This window comes from Panicum virgatum, chromosome 2N (genome assembly GCF_016808335.1).
Source record: "Panicum virgatum strain AP13 chromosome 2N, P.virgatum_v5, whole genome shotgun sequence".
Classification (NCBI taxonomy): Eukaryota; Viridiplantae; Streptophyta; class Magnoliopsida; order Poales; family Poaceae; genus Panicum; species Panicum virgatum.
Genome location: NC_053146.1, coordinates 23,793,821 through 23,811,473, shown reverse-complemented (window position 1 = coordinate 23,811,473; position 17,653 = coordinate 23,793,821). Strand labels below are relative to the sequence as shown.

Sequence of the window (17,653 nt, the reverse complement as noted above, 5' to 3'; positions counted from 1 at the left end):
AACATTTAAATTTCAAAATCTATAAACTTACAACAATATTTTGAGATCCTAAACAGCTTTAATTCAAAAATATTTCAACTACAAAATTGTAGATTACGTCAAGGGCTACCATTTTGACATAAAGTTTATCTTCATTCAAGTTCATATAAAAAGTTATGAATTATTTTTTGATATATAGATTTTAGATCGCCTTGTTTTGACCCATATGAGACTCAAAATCAAGTTTAGGGACCAGAATGACATGATTGAATAAATTTGAGGATGCAAATATTTGATTTCCTAGTTTAGGGACCGGGATGACACAGTGGAATAAATTTATGGACCGAGATGACACAGATGGACAAATTTGAGGATCTGAACGGTTGAGTTTTGAGTTTAGGGACCAGGATGACACAGTGACACAAGTTTAGGGACCGGTGATGAACTTTACTCCTATGAAAATATAGCTAACAAAGAATCTAATGATACTTAATTGGTATCATAAATATTATTATTTTGTTATATAAATTTGGTCAAACTTGAAAAACTTTGACTCTCCAAAATTTTTGGAATGACTTATAATTTGAAACGGAGAGAGTAATTTTCTTTTCTGATGTGTATGACAAGGAATGTCTACATATATAGAAGCACCTTAGAAAACCGCATTGAAACGGCTAGACGTGCCGGTGTCTAGACTGCGTCTAGGGAGCGCCTAGCACCTTTTTGAACGTTGCTTCAAACCAACCTAGATTGTTGTGATTATCTAAGTTGTGCTGGAAGCCTGGAACATCGAATCCTTGCATTGTAAAATTATTTTTCAGCACTTTCTAAAATAAGAAAAGCAAAGTGGTGAAAGAAGAAACAAAATGGAAATAAAACAGCTTAGCCAATTCAAAGAGGCAAGGAAAAGAAAATGAAATAAAGCGGAATAGTTTCAAAAACTTTAGTAGCCTAGCTTAGGACTATGTTTTTAAACACTGAATCGAAAATTCTGCTATTTCTTCCTATACTCGCAAGATCAAAGCTCGATTAGAAGCAAAGTTGCTCAAAATGGTTGATAACATACAGATGTAACGATTGCAAGGATCCTGGTCAAAGCTCCTGAATTCGCCAACTTCGCACTCCATGAAACAAAGCTATCAACACCCGTCGTAGGATCGGGAGATTAGGTCAATCCTCATATCAAACATGCATACACACACTACCCAACAACGGTGCTGAAATAACAGCCCAGCTTATCAACAGGAACGGTCAACCAAAGGATCTCCACCGGGCATACATGAGTGAAGTGAAAGAATCGAAATGAGAACATTAATCCACGAACAAGGTGTCAAGGTATGTGTGTCAAGGTATGTATTGTTCAATGGCTTTAATCAAACTAGTAAAAACTTGTAGCTTTGCGCAACAGCCCTACTGCCAAAACAACGAGCCTATTGTATCAACAGCTGAGAGACAGGGTTGGCAAAGATGGATTTCACAATGGGATTGTCCTCAGCTATGGTAAAATGAAAATTATGGGACAAGCCTTTGGGGGTCACGAGGGAATAGTGATGTTTTCCTGATGTTGTTTAGGGCGCAGAAAAGCATAACGACTCTCTCCAAGCCCACCCCAAAGCCACCATGAGGAGGTGTGCCATAACTACAATGATAAAAATATCTTGAAATCAGTTCCAGGCAAACAGATAGAGAAACTAACTGATGCAGTGTTGAAACACAGCTATATAATAGAGGTTGCAACATGGAAGACTGGGACATACCTGAATGATTCGATATATGCCGAGATTGTACTCACATCAATTCCACACTCTGCTCCATGTTTCGCCAACAGCTCAGGTGTGTGTATTCTTTGTGCTCCAGAAATTATCTCTTCGCCTATATCAAATCAGTAAATTTGGATCGGCTCATTATTTGATCATTGTCAAGCTGAACTTCATAAAAAACACCACAGTTTGCTTTATGCAGCAGCTTGAAAGCTTAAAACGCAGGTTCCCAAGTACAACTTATTTACAACTTCCACATGTGTATATGAGTGCTACTAATACTGAATGGGTCATCAAGGGGAAGAAAGGAACTCGTGAAACCCAAATTGATTTCCCATTTAGGAAAGCAGAAAATATACAAATAAGGCAGCCACAATAGTTAAGTTCACTGAATTGAACATTTAAACCTTGCATAGTTTGATCAAGGGCACAATCCGAGGGTTTATGATGCAGTGTTAAACACTAAGATAACCTAATCATAAAGGTCAAACATGACGACCAGCTGACATACAGGATGTTAGTGGTTTCCGTGCATTTCAAAAAAAAATGATGTAATTCTTTTTACAGTCACTGCAGGTCTGCAGACAGATTAGCCAAAAGAGGACTGCCTCATCCTTCTTCATGCCCTCTTTGTGACCAGGCTCTAAAAAATCACAAAACGATCATCAAAGTATGAATCAAACAGCAACTAGCCCCAGGAGGTCTTTAGCTCCTTACTATTGAAACTCTGCAATGTGGCCTGTACATACACTGCCCTTACTATTGAAAGCCACATCAGAGTTGGCCCATTGAATGGACAATCCCTTGGATGCATCCAGATTTCCTTAGCAACTAGGATGATCATCAAATTGATCCCTTTGGTGTTGTTGTGTGGGGTTGTTTGTACTTTGTTTTCTCTTCTTTCTTTAAATGAAGAGATACGCAGATCCCATGTATGTTCAAGAAAAAAAAAAGATTTCAATCTGGGGAGACACACCCTATAAGAAACAATAGCTATTAATATCTGTCACAACAGTATCATGAAAATCCTGGTGATTAATCTGATTCTTCCCTTCACCAAGCAAGCTGTATAATTCCTCACATTAGAAGTCAGTTTGAATAGTCTTGGCCATATATCATTTCAAACAACACAAATTTGACACTGGGGGGGGGGGGGGGGGGGGGGGGGGGGGCGTTGCCTATTTTCATTAAAACTGAGGTAACAGAATCTATTTTTTTGTCTCCATTGCCAGATTAACCAAGACAAACGTATTGGACTCCCATTTCTATACAATAGAACACTATTTGTGTAGCGCTAAAACATAAATATTACGTTCAAAGGAGACCAAATGGAAAGCCTTGCCAGCTCAGAATATGTGTAGGGCGATAAGGAACTTATTTCTTGGTAAAGGAAATTTTTTTTTACAATGTCCATGCACAACTAAATTCTGTATTTTCAGTTTTTCACATCCAAACTGCAAGCATATACACCTGAAATAGAGGGAAACTAATGCATGAAAATGAGATACCTTTACTTCAATGTTTGCAATAAAAAGAACCAAAGTTGCCCATGGAGAATTAATCAGATATAAGTAGCATTAAAGATGCACGATTGGAATAAGAAATATCTCACACCTAAAACTGGTGATCAGAAAGTCAAATAACTAGTTCTCAAATGTATTAAAAACAATCAAGATACCTAAATAAATCAAGAAAACACAAAGACTGCATATCCTAGCACGAAAGAAAATAAGGGGGCAAACAACTTCAGTCTGTATCCAAACTCAAAAGCCTTACCTACAGTATACAGAAGAAAAGGGTTCACCCCAGTACAGACATTTTATGACTCAGTGATAACTTTGCATTTTATTTATGACTCACTGATAACTTGCATTAAAGCTTACCTCGGATAAACACGTCAAAAGAATTGCTGTAAGCTGGATTGTCATAACATGGCATGGTGTAGAACGGACGTACAGCCACAGGATAACGGTACAAAATGAAAAAAATCCGTCCCATACCTACAAACAACACCGTAAATTAAGCTTCAAATTTATAAAGTAAAATGTATTAGAGTCGTAGAGTCTACGTACTTCTCCCTGACAAGTCGACCAAGTTTTTTCTCAGCTTCAGTGTTGAGGTCACCCATAGGCTCAATTTCTGTGCCAGCTTCCTGCCAATTAAATGAATTGCAATGCAGTCATTTTTATGCATACTAAAGTCGAGAGCAGGTACTAGCTACTGAATATTATATGCTAAACCAAGCATGATAAGACAGTACTGCAATTTAGACCAGCATATAAGGACTCAGAAAAGTTTAATGTGATTGTTTGACCTCATATAATAAGTGTTCAAGTAATCAAGATGGAGATGAACAGCAGCAAGCTTGTACCTTCAACATTTGAATTCCCTCCTCGTAAGTAAGCTTCAAGGTTTTCTCTAAATACTACATGAACAATTCGCACAATTTGAGTCAGTTGTTAGAGCTAAAGGGCACAAATAGTAACATATAGTGGGAACTAAAGTTCGGCTAGGCGGCGCCTAGGCGCGATTAGTCGCTAGGCGAAGCCCGTCGCCTCGACTATGGGGGTAGTCGGCGCTCTGGGCGCTAGGCAACGCCGGTGGGGGTGGAGGAGCGCCTGGCGGAGGTTGCTGGTGGGGGAGAAACTTCAGACGGGCTCGACATCGGGCACCAGCGGCGGCGGAGGAGGAGGAGGAGGAGGAGGCGGTGGAGGTGGCAGGCGCAGCTGGGAAGCAGTGCAGGTGCGGCAAGCGCATCTGCGAAGCGGACTGCAGACAGGCGGCGTCGGAGACGAAACAGGGGAGAGGGAGGATCGTGTGATTGAGAGAGAGAGAGGATGTCTGGATGGATAAGGTGGGAAGGGTAGATAAGGTGGGCTGCTGGGCTTTTTTGATGGGCCTTTCTTTAACTTTAGGTCCACAGATCTCTTATTTTTTTCTTTTATTTATGTTAATTTAAGATAATACATATATATGTGTATAAAAATTAAAACGCTTAGGAAAACGCCTAGGAGCGCCTAGGACCGAGTACTCCCGACTAGGCGCTAGGCAATGGGTCAGCGCCTAGATTCCGCCTAGCGCCTAGCTGAACTTTGGTGGGAACCATAGAACAAACAATAATATTTACCTTCAAAGGTTCAAAAGGATACTGCCCATTTATTGTCTCAAGTTCCTTCTTGCAGTTTGTGGTCAAGTGTTTAAATATTGACACGAATAAGCCATCTATAATATCACAAACCTGTGTAAAGAAATCCATTTTAATCATCATTACTTAAGTAAATGAAACAAAATCATTCCACCCTTACCTCAAAATAATGCTCCTTGATCTCCATTTCAGCATCGAGACCAACAAACTCACAAAGATGCCTGTGTGTGTTGGAATTTTCAGCTCTAAATACGGGACCAACCTCGAATACACGCTCAAACCCACCACATATAGCCATTTGCTTGTAAAGCTGTGGAGATTGTGCTAAACAAGCAGGCTGTCCATTGTACAACAACTTGAACACAGCTGCACCCCCTTCACTAGATCCTGCAATCAGTTTTGGGGTATGGATCCCAACGAAATCCTTTGATAGTAAATATTCTCCGAATTTCTGCAGAATACCCAGGAAAAGATATATTTACAAACCTACAATGTGACTATTACATGCTAAAGAAATACATCATCAAATCATGGCACATTGACAAATCACCTACTTAAGATAGTCATGGCGATATCAGTGAGAACAACAAAGTTTTCACCTTAAAAAGCAATTATTTTGTGCATCATGGTAAAACTCAATTGTAACAATGCAATAAGACAGATTGCAAGACACCAGTAAAAGGGTACTACACTATGAGCATGACCACTGAATCCACATATCTAAACAAGATCCACAGGTAAAGAAAAATTTAAGTACAGACAAAGACACAAGAACATTTTATTAAACATATTATACTATGCTGTAAGTATAAAAGTTCAGCAGACTCGTATTTATTTAATAATATGTAAGTAGGTCATATAGTGTGCAATCTGACACAGCTCCATCCACCAAAATCAACAATTAGTAGAAACAATACCAAGAACTTACGTTTCCAACTTGGCACTGAATCCGGAATACCGCTTGATTAGAGGGTGTGCGCGGATCAATAGCTCTGTAATTCAAGCGGGTATCCTGGCCAACACGCACTAGCTTCTCTCCAACCTGCAATCACAGCAACAACCAGTCCATTGAACTGCAATATGACTCTAAAATGATAGGAAGGAAATCTTGAGCACAATGTTGCGTGTTTTCAGAATAGAGGGGGCTGACAAAGCACATAATTTGCATAGAACATACTTGTTCAGCCTTTTCAAATTCTGCCTCGCTCCGGGCGGCATCCTCGAGGTTAATTGGAAGGGTTGGTGTCGCCCTATTGACGCAATAGATCTTCCTCAATTGAATCTCCACCTGCAAGATGCATCCAGAAGGACCACAGAAACAATCCATTCACGCACTATATCGGAACTGGATAAAATCAAACAAACCGCAATGCTGAATGCGTGTAATAGTTGGCATTATGAATTAGCCATATGAGTAAACCTAATTTATCTATGGACTATGGTGGTGGTGACAGCGAGCAAATATTTACTCCTATGTATGTATAATAAATCACACAACCCATCTGACATGTCTAAATCGCCAACGTAGATACGAAGACCATATTGACACAAATGAGGATCAAGAAAGAATCGCAGTAACATAAAACGAATTCCATGGCAATTATTACCTGCTGCGTGGTGGCCTTGAGTGGCTCCTTTGGCAGCGAGACAACGCCCTCGACGTCGACGATGGACTCCTTGCTGAGTGCGGTGGCGAACTTCACCATCTGCATGCTGACGCTCGCGTCGGCGCTGGCGACGAGCACGCATTGCACGGTGCTCATGCTCTGACGCAGGACGACGAAGGCCATCTTCTTGCTGACGGGCCGGATCGCCTGCGCGGCCCCGCGGACGAGCACGGCGCGCCCCGCGGCGCCCTCGTCGAGGTCGCCGACCTTGGTCCAGGAGCGGCCGGAGACGGCCTTGGACTGGACATCCTCGACCGGTACGTCGCCGTAGTTGGCCGCGAAGGGGCCCTCCTCGGCGGCGGCGGCGGCCGTCTGCCGCTGCTGCTGGCGCTGCGCCGCCTTCTCGGCCTTCTCCGCCTTCCTGGCGTCCTTCTTCTGCTGCTTCTTGCTGAGAGTAGCGGAGGATGAGAGGTCGGCCGCAAGCTCATCGGCCGCAGCGGACGGGGAAGCGGAGGGCGGAGGCTCCGACGACATTGTGGCGACGGCGGGGAGGGTTTAGAAAACCGGTGGGCGGGGAGGGAGGACCGGAGGAGGATACTGCGGCGGGGCTGTGGCGGCGTTCGAGGGGTTAATGGTGAGCAGGATTGATTGGGCCGGTAAAAAAATTCGACCTAGGCTGCTCGGCCCAGCCTAAGATTTACTCCTGACATCAGTCAGCCCATATTTTTTAAGTTTTTTCTTTTGAGGATTTACAATTTGCTAAGAGCCTTTTTTTTACAATCTGTTAAGAGAAAATTTTCAAGGGTACTTTGGTGGAACCTCTCAGGTTCCTGCCCTCACAAAAATAACCATTGATCTCTAAGAGCTGCTTTTCCCTTGGTCCCAGGACAGTGCAATCCTAATTTTTGAGATAGATTAGTGTTATTAATAAATGACCATCGTACTCTTAGTAATTGTTTCAAACTTATTTATTTAGGTGTGGAGGATGTTCAATTTTCACAAAGTTAATTAGGACATGCAGATAAGGTAGGTAGGTAGGTAGCTACTACTAGAATGGCATTTTTTTTTATAGAATTTCTTAATTTCAAAAGTGCACTTTTGATAGGATGGAGTAGTTTGGTCGCGTATCCTGTGCAAACCGGGTGTCCTGTCCTTGCAAACCTTAAATCTGGTCCACAAGATGCTCATCCGGTAGTTAAGGATGAAGATAGTGTAATTTTGTAAATCAACGCTCGCCCCTCCATCTGCTACTGCTAATCACAATTTTTTACAAGTCACCCCCTAATCTGCTGGTTTCGACCGTCTGCCCTAGCAGCGACGGTTCTCCCAACGCCGCCTGTCCTTGTCGATCTCCCGGCGACTGGCTGCCTCCCGCGAGTCCACGTCTCTCGGCCGCGAGTAGCCGCGCCCCAGAGTCGCCACGCCGCGCAGCCGCCCCTTGGCCGCGCCGCTGCCCTTTCGCCGCGCCACCATGACAGAATGGCGCCGCCCATGCAGTTGCCTCCGGGACTGACCGGTGACACCGGTGGTGGTAGCAAGCATGGGCAGCCGGCGACGCACCAGCAGCTGCCGGACATTGGCCAAGCCGAGTGCCTGACCATGGGCGTCAAGGAGTCTACGCAGGATGAGCGGGCGGACGCCGATGATCCCGTGGACACCGTTGATTCGGAGAGGAAGAGCATCATGTGGTAAATGCAATGATTCGCCAGGAGCAGTCATTGATTCAACAGTAACAAGTACAAGGCAGGAGAAATGTTAGGTTAGGTACCTCCTGGCCACCGAATAGATTGAGGCGGCCGACTTCCCCACCGCTGGTCGTGACACGCTCCCACTCCTCTTCATTCTCTTCAAGGCGGTGGTCAACGGTGAGTAGCTGCAATTCATGGCCCTGCGTGTCGAGGATGCAGCGCGAGTCCCCCGGACGCAACCCTGATGGTGAAGCCGTCGATGACGACGAGCGTTGATGTGGCTCCCGAGACCCTCTCCTGAACCCGTTGTGTTGATTTTAGGTCCAAATATGAAGGCCCGGGCAAGGGGCGGCTGCGCGGCGCGGCGACTTGGCGGCGGTGGCTAGTCGCGGCCGGGAGACGTCGATTCGCGGGAGGCAGTCAGTCGCCGGGAGATCGACAGGGACAGGCGGCGCCGGGAGAACCATCGCTGCTAGGGCGGACGGAAGAAACCAGCACATTAGGGGGTGATTTGCGAAAAATTGTGATGAGAAAATGGTGGGGCGGGGTTGATATGCAAAATTACACTATCTTCATGCTTAACCACCGAATAAGCATCTTGTGGACCATATTCAAGGTTTGCAAGATTGCACAGGACACCCTGTTTGCACAGGACACGCTGCTGAGTAGTTTAGTAATCTATTCTACCAGCACCAAATAGATTGGACTGGCTTCTCCGTTCTCTCCAACTATCCAAGGAGCTGGCTGCTCCAATCCGTGGTGGCTATATAACGTCCGGGCTAACAGCTATCTAAGGATGGAAACGGATCGGATTCGCATGAAATCGGATTCGGACATCACTTTTTATCACATTTTAAATTGTCAAGTCGGAAGGCGTGGCGCAGACCTCACTACTAACACCGCCAGGTGGTCAGCCGCGGCGTTGGATGCGCGACACGCAAACAAGGCTCAAGAGGCACATCAACAAGCAATAAACACGGGAAATTAGGCTTGGCAGCTGAACGACTCACCGCGAAGGAAGCCGGAGACGGTGATGGAGAAAAAGGCTTGAGGGATGCGAGAAAGCGTAGCGACCAGCTGTGCCGTCCCCTCTGCTTATATACTTATGGGAAGGGAAGAGGCAAATCGACAGGGGAATCGGCTGCGGCGACACCTCGTCTCCCCCGATAGATCCGGCACGACCCCCCACGATGGCGACGTGGGGAGGAGAGCGGCCGCGACATTGAAGGGGCTCTAGGCCCCACCACCAACCCACTCCACAGATTGACGGTGGGCCCTGGGGCTACTGTTAGCGTAATGGGACTGGAGGTACCCACAACCCCGGACAAATGTGCATTTAAGGGAAGATGGCCCACCAGCAGCACCACCCGGCGACGTCAGCCGAGGCGGGGCTGCGGGCCCTTGCCCCAATATGACCGCCCATGGAGATGGGGCCCGTGTGGAACAGGCCGGGACTCGGCCCGACGTAACAAACCCGGGGAAGGCCCTTCCTTCCCCAGGAAGACACCCGCCCGGTAAAAAGATCTTTACCGGGCGGGAAACCCAGCGGGTTACGGCGCCGAGCCGCCAAGCTGGATATAGAGCTCGAGGAGAGGCGCGACTTCCCCATAAGAACATAATGATTATGGGGCGCCGTGAGCTTAGGCGATAAGAAGATAGACGGCTGGGATAGCTTATCCCTGCGCTACGTCCCATCAAGCTGTAGTTGGGCGGTTGCAAGGGCCCACCACCATTTCCGGCGCAACCGTCACGGTAAAAGCAGGGCGTCCCGAGCCGCCTTATCGGGGTTGACCCAGGGTCACCCCGGGCCGCCAAGAGCTCGCGGGGTGCCCCCGGGACTGCCGCGGAGCCACCCCGGGTCATGAGGCCCCATAGTGCACTTGAGGCCTCCCCGGGGCACCCCGGGGCCTCTCACGGGGTGCTCCTAATGGCGCTGGCCCCATGAGCCTGCTACGGCGGACCCGACAAGTCGCCTACCCACCTGACAAGGGGCAGGGCAACCTGGAAGACGACACCCTCCATGCAAAGGGGGTGTTGACACAGATAGAGGAATAACAGAAGGGATATGTAGCCTATAAATAGAAAGACCCCAGGACATGTAGAGGGGGACCGGAGGCAGCTTGACCTCTCGGGATCGACTAGACCCGAGAGCGTCGATAAGCAAGATCCAATTACAACACACATGACGTAGGGTATTACGCCTCCGGGCGGCCTGGACCTGTCTAAAAATCACTGTCTCTACCCACTTCCGCGAGTAAGTTCTTTGCGTGTTTTACACCCCTGGCCGAATCTCTAAATGGAGGTTCACACGAATCCCTGGTAGCGGTAATCACCCACTGTCGGCATGACTGAACAAACTTCAAGAATATTTGTAGGTACAAAAATTTGCCAATTTGCATTAATTTTATCGACCGCGCTAGGTACAAAAATTTGGCAATTTGCATTAATTTTATTGACCGCACTAATATGCACTAGCTAGTCATACTCTATATCATATACACCGTGGGGTGGGAAGCCTCGGAGCGTCCGGCTGTTCACAGAGCGACACGCGTCCAAGGGAGAAAAGCTCGACGCGGGGCGTGGAATCGTCGCGCTCACAGGCCACGTCCGCACCGCCTCGGTTGCGTGGTGGGCCTGCCGGGTGGATTTGGTGCAGCGAGCTCCCGCGGACGCACCGCTTCGGGGCCCACCGGAGCCTGCCGCAACGCCTCGCCTCCGTCTCAGTTTCGCCGCAGGGAGCCGCTGCGCGCCGCCTCTGTCTCGCCGCCGCGCGCGAGCGCAGCCAAAAAAACTCGACAACCTCGCCACATTCCGATCCGGTTCGTATCCGCCGTCTCCCAGAAGCAAAGCAAGAGACCTGCCAGTCCACCACCCTTCCCTCCCGCCATGTCGCCGCCGGGGAGGAGGAAGGCCGACGCCGGAGGGCTGCCAGGGAGGACAGCCCTCAGCCTCCATGGCCCGCGCGGGCCTCGACCGCCGCCGTCGCAGGCCCCGCGTCGACCGCCGCCAACATGGCCCCGGGCGGATCCGGCGGCCCGCCATGGCCGCGAGGGAGAGGATGGAGAGGAGGGAGGGGGACGCCGGCGTGGACCCGCCTTGACCGCGGAGGGAGCTCGCCGTCGCCGCGGCCGGGGAGGGAGGCCTGCCACCGAGCTCGGAGCTCCCAACGCGGCCACCGAGGAGAGGGAGGGTACGGGGAGCTCGGCCACTAGGGAGGGCCGCTGGCGGGGAGGACGAGGGCCGCCGGTGGGGAGGACGAGGACCGTCCCCGCGGCCAGCGCAGCTCGGCTCCTCCCTGCCGGCCTAGCCGCCGCGTGCGTCGGCCGGTGGGGGCATGGGCCAGGCCTGCGCGGGGCCCCTCCCACCCGCTCGCAAGCGCCAGGCCTGCGAGGGGCCAAGGCCGAGGCGCGGCCCGCACGGGGCCATGGCGGAGGCGCCGCCCCTCCCCTTCTACCTCCGCCGCGCATGGGCCCTGCAGCGCCTGCGCATCCACGGAGCGGGCCTCGCCGGCGCGCTCGCGCCCTCCCTCGCGCGCCTCCCTGGTGGCGTCCCGCCCACCTTCCACGCGCTCGCACCCACGCTCCGCAAGCTCAACCTCAGCCGGAATGCGGGGAGGGACGAGAGCTTGGCGCGGAGCTCCGCCGCCAGGTCCGCCGCTCGTCGGCTCGAGATGTAGGCGCGCAGATCCAGGGAGCTCGCCTGCCGTAGCCTCCGTCGAGGGCGACGATGATCGCCATGGCGCGCGGCGGAGCTCGGGGTGGCCCGCCATGGCACGTCGCGGAGCTCGACGCAGCCCGCCATGGTGCGTCGCGGAGCTCGAGGAGGCCCGCCATGGGCGCGCGCGCTCGAGGAGGGAGGGAGAGAGGCGGCGCTGGGTACAGAGGCGGAGGTGGGGCGCCGGGGAAGGAGGAGGCGACCGGCGCTTCCGAGGTTGACCGGGGAGCGCCGGCCCGTTTTTTTTTTTTTGCTTTTCTCCTTTTTTTCTCTATTTTTGCTTTTCCCCTCTTCTTCTTTTTTATCTTTGTGCTTTTTTTCTTCACACGGAGGAGCGCGTGATTCTACCTAGTGGTATATATTGTTTAATCATCCAATGAAAATTCACAAAACAAAATAGGAGTAGGTGTCTTCATTTTAGTTATGTTTTGGTTTTCTACAAAGATTAGGCCTAATTAAAAAAGTCTATTCTATTATGCGACAGGAAATCAACCATGCTTACAGAACATATTGTATCAACAATAATATATTTATATACTATTATTTAAAATAAGAAGTATAGACAGAAGCCATTACTTTGATGCTAATGCGATTGCATTAGTGGAGCAGATGGGTTTATTGTTGCCATCCATCTTAGCTGTGGCCGCATGCTTGCTTGCCATCGGCGTCTTGTCGTGCATTCGCGCGATGCCAGTCGTGAGACGTGAGTCCGCTGGCACGTTCCACTGAGACACTAATGAGCTGTGACGAGCGAGTAGCCACACACGTAGATCTGAGGGAACTTCCAAGGCTAGGGATCAGAGTGGATTGTGGACTTCTGAGGAACCGAATGATATTCACTCTGTTTGGTTGCCTTGTGAGCCAACCAGCACCAGCCACCAATACTTTTCTCTCACACCAAATCAACACCACCCATTAGCCAACAATACTTTTAATTCTGCAGTCATTGTTCATGCTCCTCGTTCATGTAATTATGTGGCTCATGAATTGACCAGACTTGGTCGAGATGGGGACCCGGATCATCCTGCTGTTTGGATGCATCCCCTCCCTGAGTTTGTAATTGTGGTGTTGGCTCATGATTTTCACTGAACCAAGGGTGAATTAATAAAGAGTCGGAATTCCTATAAAAAAAAATCAGCACCAGCCATCAGCCACAGCTAGCCGGTGTTTTGTTATGGGCTGAAGTGGGTTAAGTTTAAGAGATACTTAAAAACTTGAACCAAGGGTGAATTAATAAAGAGTCGGAATTCCTATAAAAAAATCAGCACCAGCCACCAGCCACAGCCAGCCGGTGTTTTGTTATGGGCTGAAGTGGGTTAAGATTAAGAGATACTTAAAAACTTGAGCTAAAATTAAGCTGAGATTAAAGGTATTGGAAAACTTGAGCCAAGATTAAGATGAGATTAAAAGATACTTAAAAAAACTAAGCTACGATTAAGATAAAATTAAAAGGTACTCAACAAAAAATTATTTTGTTAGGCGGGCCATGGCCCCTACCTCCGCCCCCAGTTCCGCCACTGAGTAGTTTGAACCTAACCAATGTGACAACCATGCCTAGCTCTGTCATAGAACATGAGCCAGCCTGACTCTACATCTCATATGCAGATTGAGAGCAACGAAATACAACACAGGTTTCTGCACTTAATCGGGGATTTCCAGCAAGCACTCCAGTGACTCCACTAATGAACTTCTAAACCATACAGCTCGAATTCCCTGACCTGTTGCTTCCCCGCAGCCCGAACTCTCAGCCAGGCCGGACCGGCGCGCAGGGCGGAGCACACCGGGAGGGCGGCGGAGGTGCCCGCGATCAACAATTTGAACCGATCGTTTCTTTGGTTAATTTGATTTGATGCCCACACGAAAGGTGAGAGATGAAAATACAAATATACTCATTAGCGGGTCCACTCGAAGAACGTGCAGCACGCTCCGTCAATAAACAGGAACCTCGTTAGCGGGTCCTTACTATGTCGAGATGGTTTTAAGTTAGTGTTTGAATCCAATAAAGTTGTAATTTCTAAATTCGGGAACTTTGTTGGTAAAGACTATGAGAGCGGAGGCTTGTTCCGCTTAAATACTGTTGATCCAAATTTCCATTTGAATATTGCATCCATGAATAAAATTTGTGAGTCCAATGTGTGGCACTCTCGTTTTTTGTCATATCAATTTTGACACCATTGCTAGAATGTCCAGATTAGAGTTTATTCCGAAATTGGAAGTAGTCAAAGGATCAAAGTGCCAATCATGTGTGCAAGTAAAACAACCTCGAAAACCTTTAAGGGTTTAGAGGAGAAGAGAGACTTGGCACCATTAGATCTTATTCATTCAGATCTATGCGAGATGAATGGATTGTTGACTAGAGGAGGCAAGAGATATTTCATGACCTTAATAGATGATGCTACACGTTATTGCTATATTTACTTGCTGAAAACTAAAGATGAAGCTTTTCACTATTTTAAAATTTTTAAGGCTGAGGTTGAGAATCAAATTGAGAGAAAGATCAAGTGTTTACGTGATGATCGTGGAGGAGAATACACCTCCAATGAGTTCTCTCAATTCTGTGCTGAACATGGTATAATCCATGAGGTCACACCACCATATTCACCTCAATCAAATGGGGTGGCTGAGAGGAAAAACCGGACACTTACAGACTTGGTAAATGCCATGTTAGAGAGTTCCGATATGTCCTATGAATGGTGGGGGGAAGCTATTTTGACAGCAAATTTTGTCCTTAATCGAGTTGTGATAAAGAACAAAGATATCACTCCATATGAGGGATGGAAATGGCGAAAGCCTAATGTCAACTTTCTGCGCACGTGGGGTTGTTTGGCGAAAGTCAATATACCAGTGCCGAAAAAGAGAAAGCTTGGACCTAAGACGGTTGATTGTGTGTTTTTGGGTTACGCACAAAACAGCACGGCTTACAGATTTTTAGTTGTGAAATCAGATTCTCCTGATGTGAGCGCATACACAATCATGGAGTCGCGTGATGCTTTATTTTTTGAGGATATTTATCTCATGAGAACAGCGAGTAATAGTGAAACTCAGATTGACAGTCAATCTGAAACAATTGCTTCACCTGAACCAAATAGTGAACCAGTTACATCCGACGAAGATAATGATAAAGTCGATGATGCTCCACGCAGAAGTAAGAGACAAAGGGTTGCGAAATCCTTTGGTGATGACTTTATTGTTTACCTTGTGGATGACGTGCCAAAAACACTTCCAGAGGCATATGCATATCCTGATGCAGAGTATTGGAAAGAAGCAGTCCATAGTGAGATGGACTCCATCATGTCCAATGGGACTTGGGAAATCACTGATTGTCCAAGCGGGTGGAAACCAGTTGGATACACAAAAGGAAGGAGAGGATTTCTTTGATACTTACTCTCCAGTAGCCCGGATTGTAATAATTAGAGTACTGTTTTCGTTAGCAACTTCCTATGGTTTACATGTCCATCAAATGGATGTAAAAACAACTTTCCTTTATGGAGAGTTAGAGGAAGAAATATATATGGAGCAACCGGATGGCTTTGTTGTCCCTGGAGAGGAGAACAAAGTATGCAGATTAATAAAATCATTATATGGTCTAAAGCAAGCACCTAAACAGTGGCACGAAAAATTCGACACCACTTTAACATCTGTAGGATTCGGCGTGAATGAGGCAGATAAGTGTGTGTACTATCGTTATGGTAGGGGTGAAGGTGTTATATTGTGCTTGTATGTCGATGACATACTTATATTTGGGACTAGCACTGCTGTGATTGATGTGATCAAATCTTTCCTATCTCGGTGTTTTGATATGAAAGACTTAGGTCCAGCAGATATAATTCTGAATATTAAGTTGATAAAAAAGAAGAATGGGATGGGATTACTCTGAGTCAATCCCATTATGCAGAGAAGGTCCTTAGCCGCTTTGGCTTTGCAGACTGTAAGATCGCTTCAACTCCCTACGATGCAAGTGTGAAACTTCGAAAATTCGAAGGATAGGGAAGAGATCAATTGAGATATTCTCAAATAATTGGATCCCTTATGTATTTAGCTGGTGCGACCAGACCTGACATCTCCTATGCTGTGAGTAAACTGAGTCGGTTCACATCAAATCCAGGAGATGATCATTGAAAAGCACTCGAGCGAGTGTGTCGTTATCTGAGAGGTACTTCAGATTATGGAATTCAGTACTCGGGATACCCACCTGTGTTAGAGGGGTATAGTGATTCCAATTGGATCTCTGATACGGACGAGATCAAATCTACTAGTGGCTATGTATTCACTCTAGCGGGTGCTACAATTGTGTGGAGGTCCTGCAAACAAATAGTTTTGACAAAGTCAACGGCTGAAGCAGAACTTGTAGCACTGGAGACTGCCACTAGTGAGGCTGAATGGCTTAGAGAGCTGCTTATGGACTTGCCTTTGCTTGAGAAGCCGGTACCACCCATCCTAATGTATTGTGATAACCAATCAATGCTAGCTCAGATTATGAATACAAAGGATAATTCCAAGTCCAACAAGCATATTAAGCGGAGGCTTAAAACTGTCAGAAAAATGAGAAACTCCGGAGTAATAGCTGTGAGCTATGTGAAAAGTGAAAATAATCTGGCAGACCCTTTCACAAAGGGATTATCACGGAATGTGATTTCTGTGATGTCTAAGGACATGGGTATGAGGCCCATTTGAGTATGTTACATCATAATGGTAACCTATTCTATGTGATCGGAGATCCCGTGAAGTAGGAAATAGGAAGAACAAGTTAATGATGTAACTCAAAGAGTACATTAAAATAATAAAAAATGTACCCATGTCCAAATGACAACTATAATACTCTTTACTACTTGGAAGGATGGCTTAAAGCCTTAATGTTCCCCATTGAAAAGATATTAGCCAGCAGGATACTCTTGAAGGGGAATACCTACGTGAGTCTAACTATAGGTCGCAGTTCTTGAGACAGAATGCTCTCATTGAAAACTCACTAAAAGATATGGGAGCAGACCATTAACGCTCCGGTTAGGCGAGGTTGTTTTGGCAGCCTAGTATCAGTTGTGATTTCAGGTGAAGTCTGACCACGTATGACTGAGAATTCAAGGCCTAGTCCATTCTTCAGTTGTGGGAAGATGAATCTTGTTATTCTAGGTATTATTTCAACCCGTACGGGACTCATACCAAAAGACTGGTATATTAACGATGATATAGCACAGTGATACTTTTCATTCATTTCTTACTTTGAAATGGGTGGGGGATTGTTGGAATTTGGTCCATTTATGGCCCATTCAGAAGAATTCCAAAGCAACATGTGGCTGGTTGGTTTTATCCCATACTGCTAGTATAAGTAAGTGGACAACAATTTAAATATTGGAGCACTTTCCATGCGTTGAATGGAGCAGCCAAGAGATGTGGTGTGTAAGACTTTGCTAAACACACACCAACGCACGGACACGCGCGCGCTTATCCGCGTCTTTTCGCGTGTATATCCGTGTGACTTGTGACTTGCGGCGTGTGGTTGTGTGGCTGTAATTCAGCCAATATTTTGCCACTTGTGTCTCTCACATTTGAACCATTGTGCAGTGATTATATGCTAATTAATGCCCGGTTAATTCCATAATACTTAGTAAATTATCATGATCATTCTGAATACGTTTTAGTGACTTTTATGGGCGTCATCAAAGAGATAACGCCTCCTTGAGGGCAGCCACGCCTATATAAGTGGACTGAAAGTACTCAGGTGAAAATCTCTCGATTCTTAATTCCCAGCCATTCTTCCACCTC

The 17,653-nt window shown here is 47.0% G+C and overlaps 1 pseudogene; it reads right to left on the bottom strand.

The window, feature by feature from the left end:
- Positions 1 to 1,144: 1,144 nt before the first annotated feature.
- On the bottom strand, positions 1,145 to 7,162 carry LOC120660091 (annotated as a pseudogene).
- Positions 7,163 to 17,653: the final 10,491 nt, after the last annotated feature.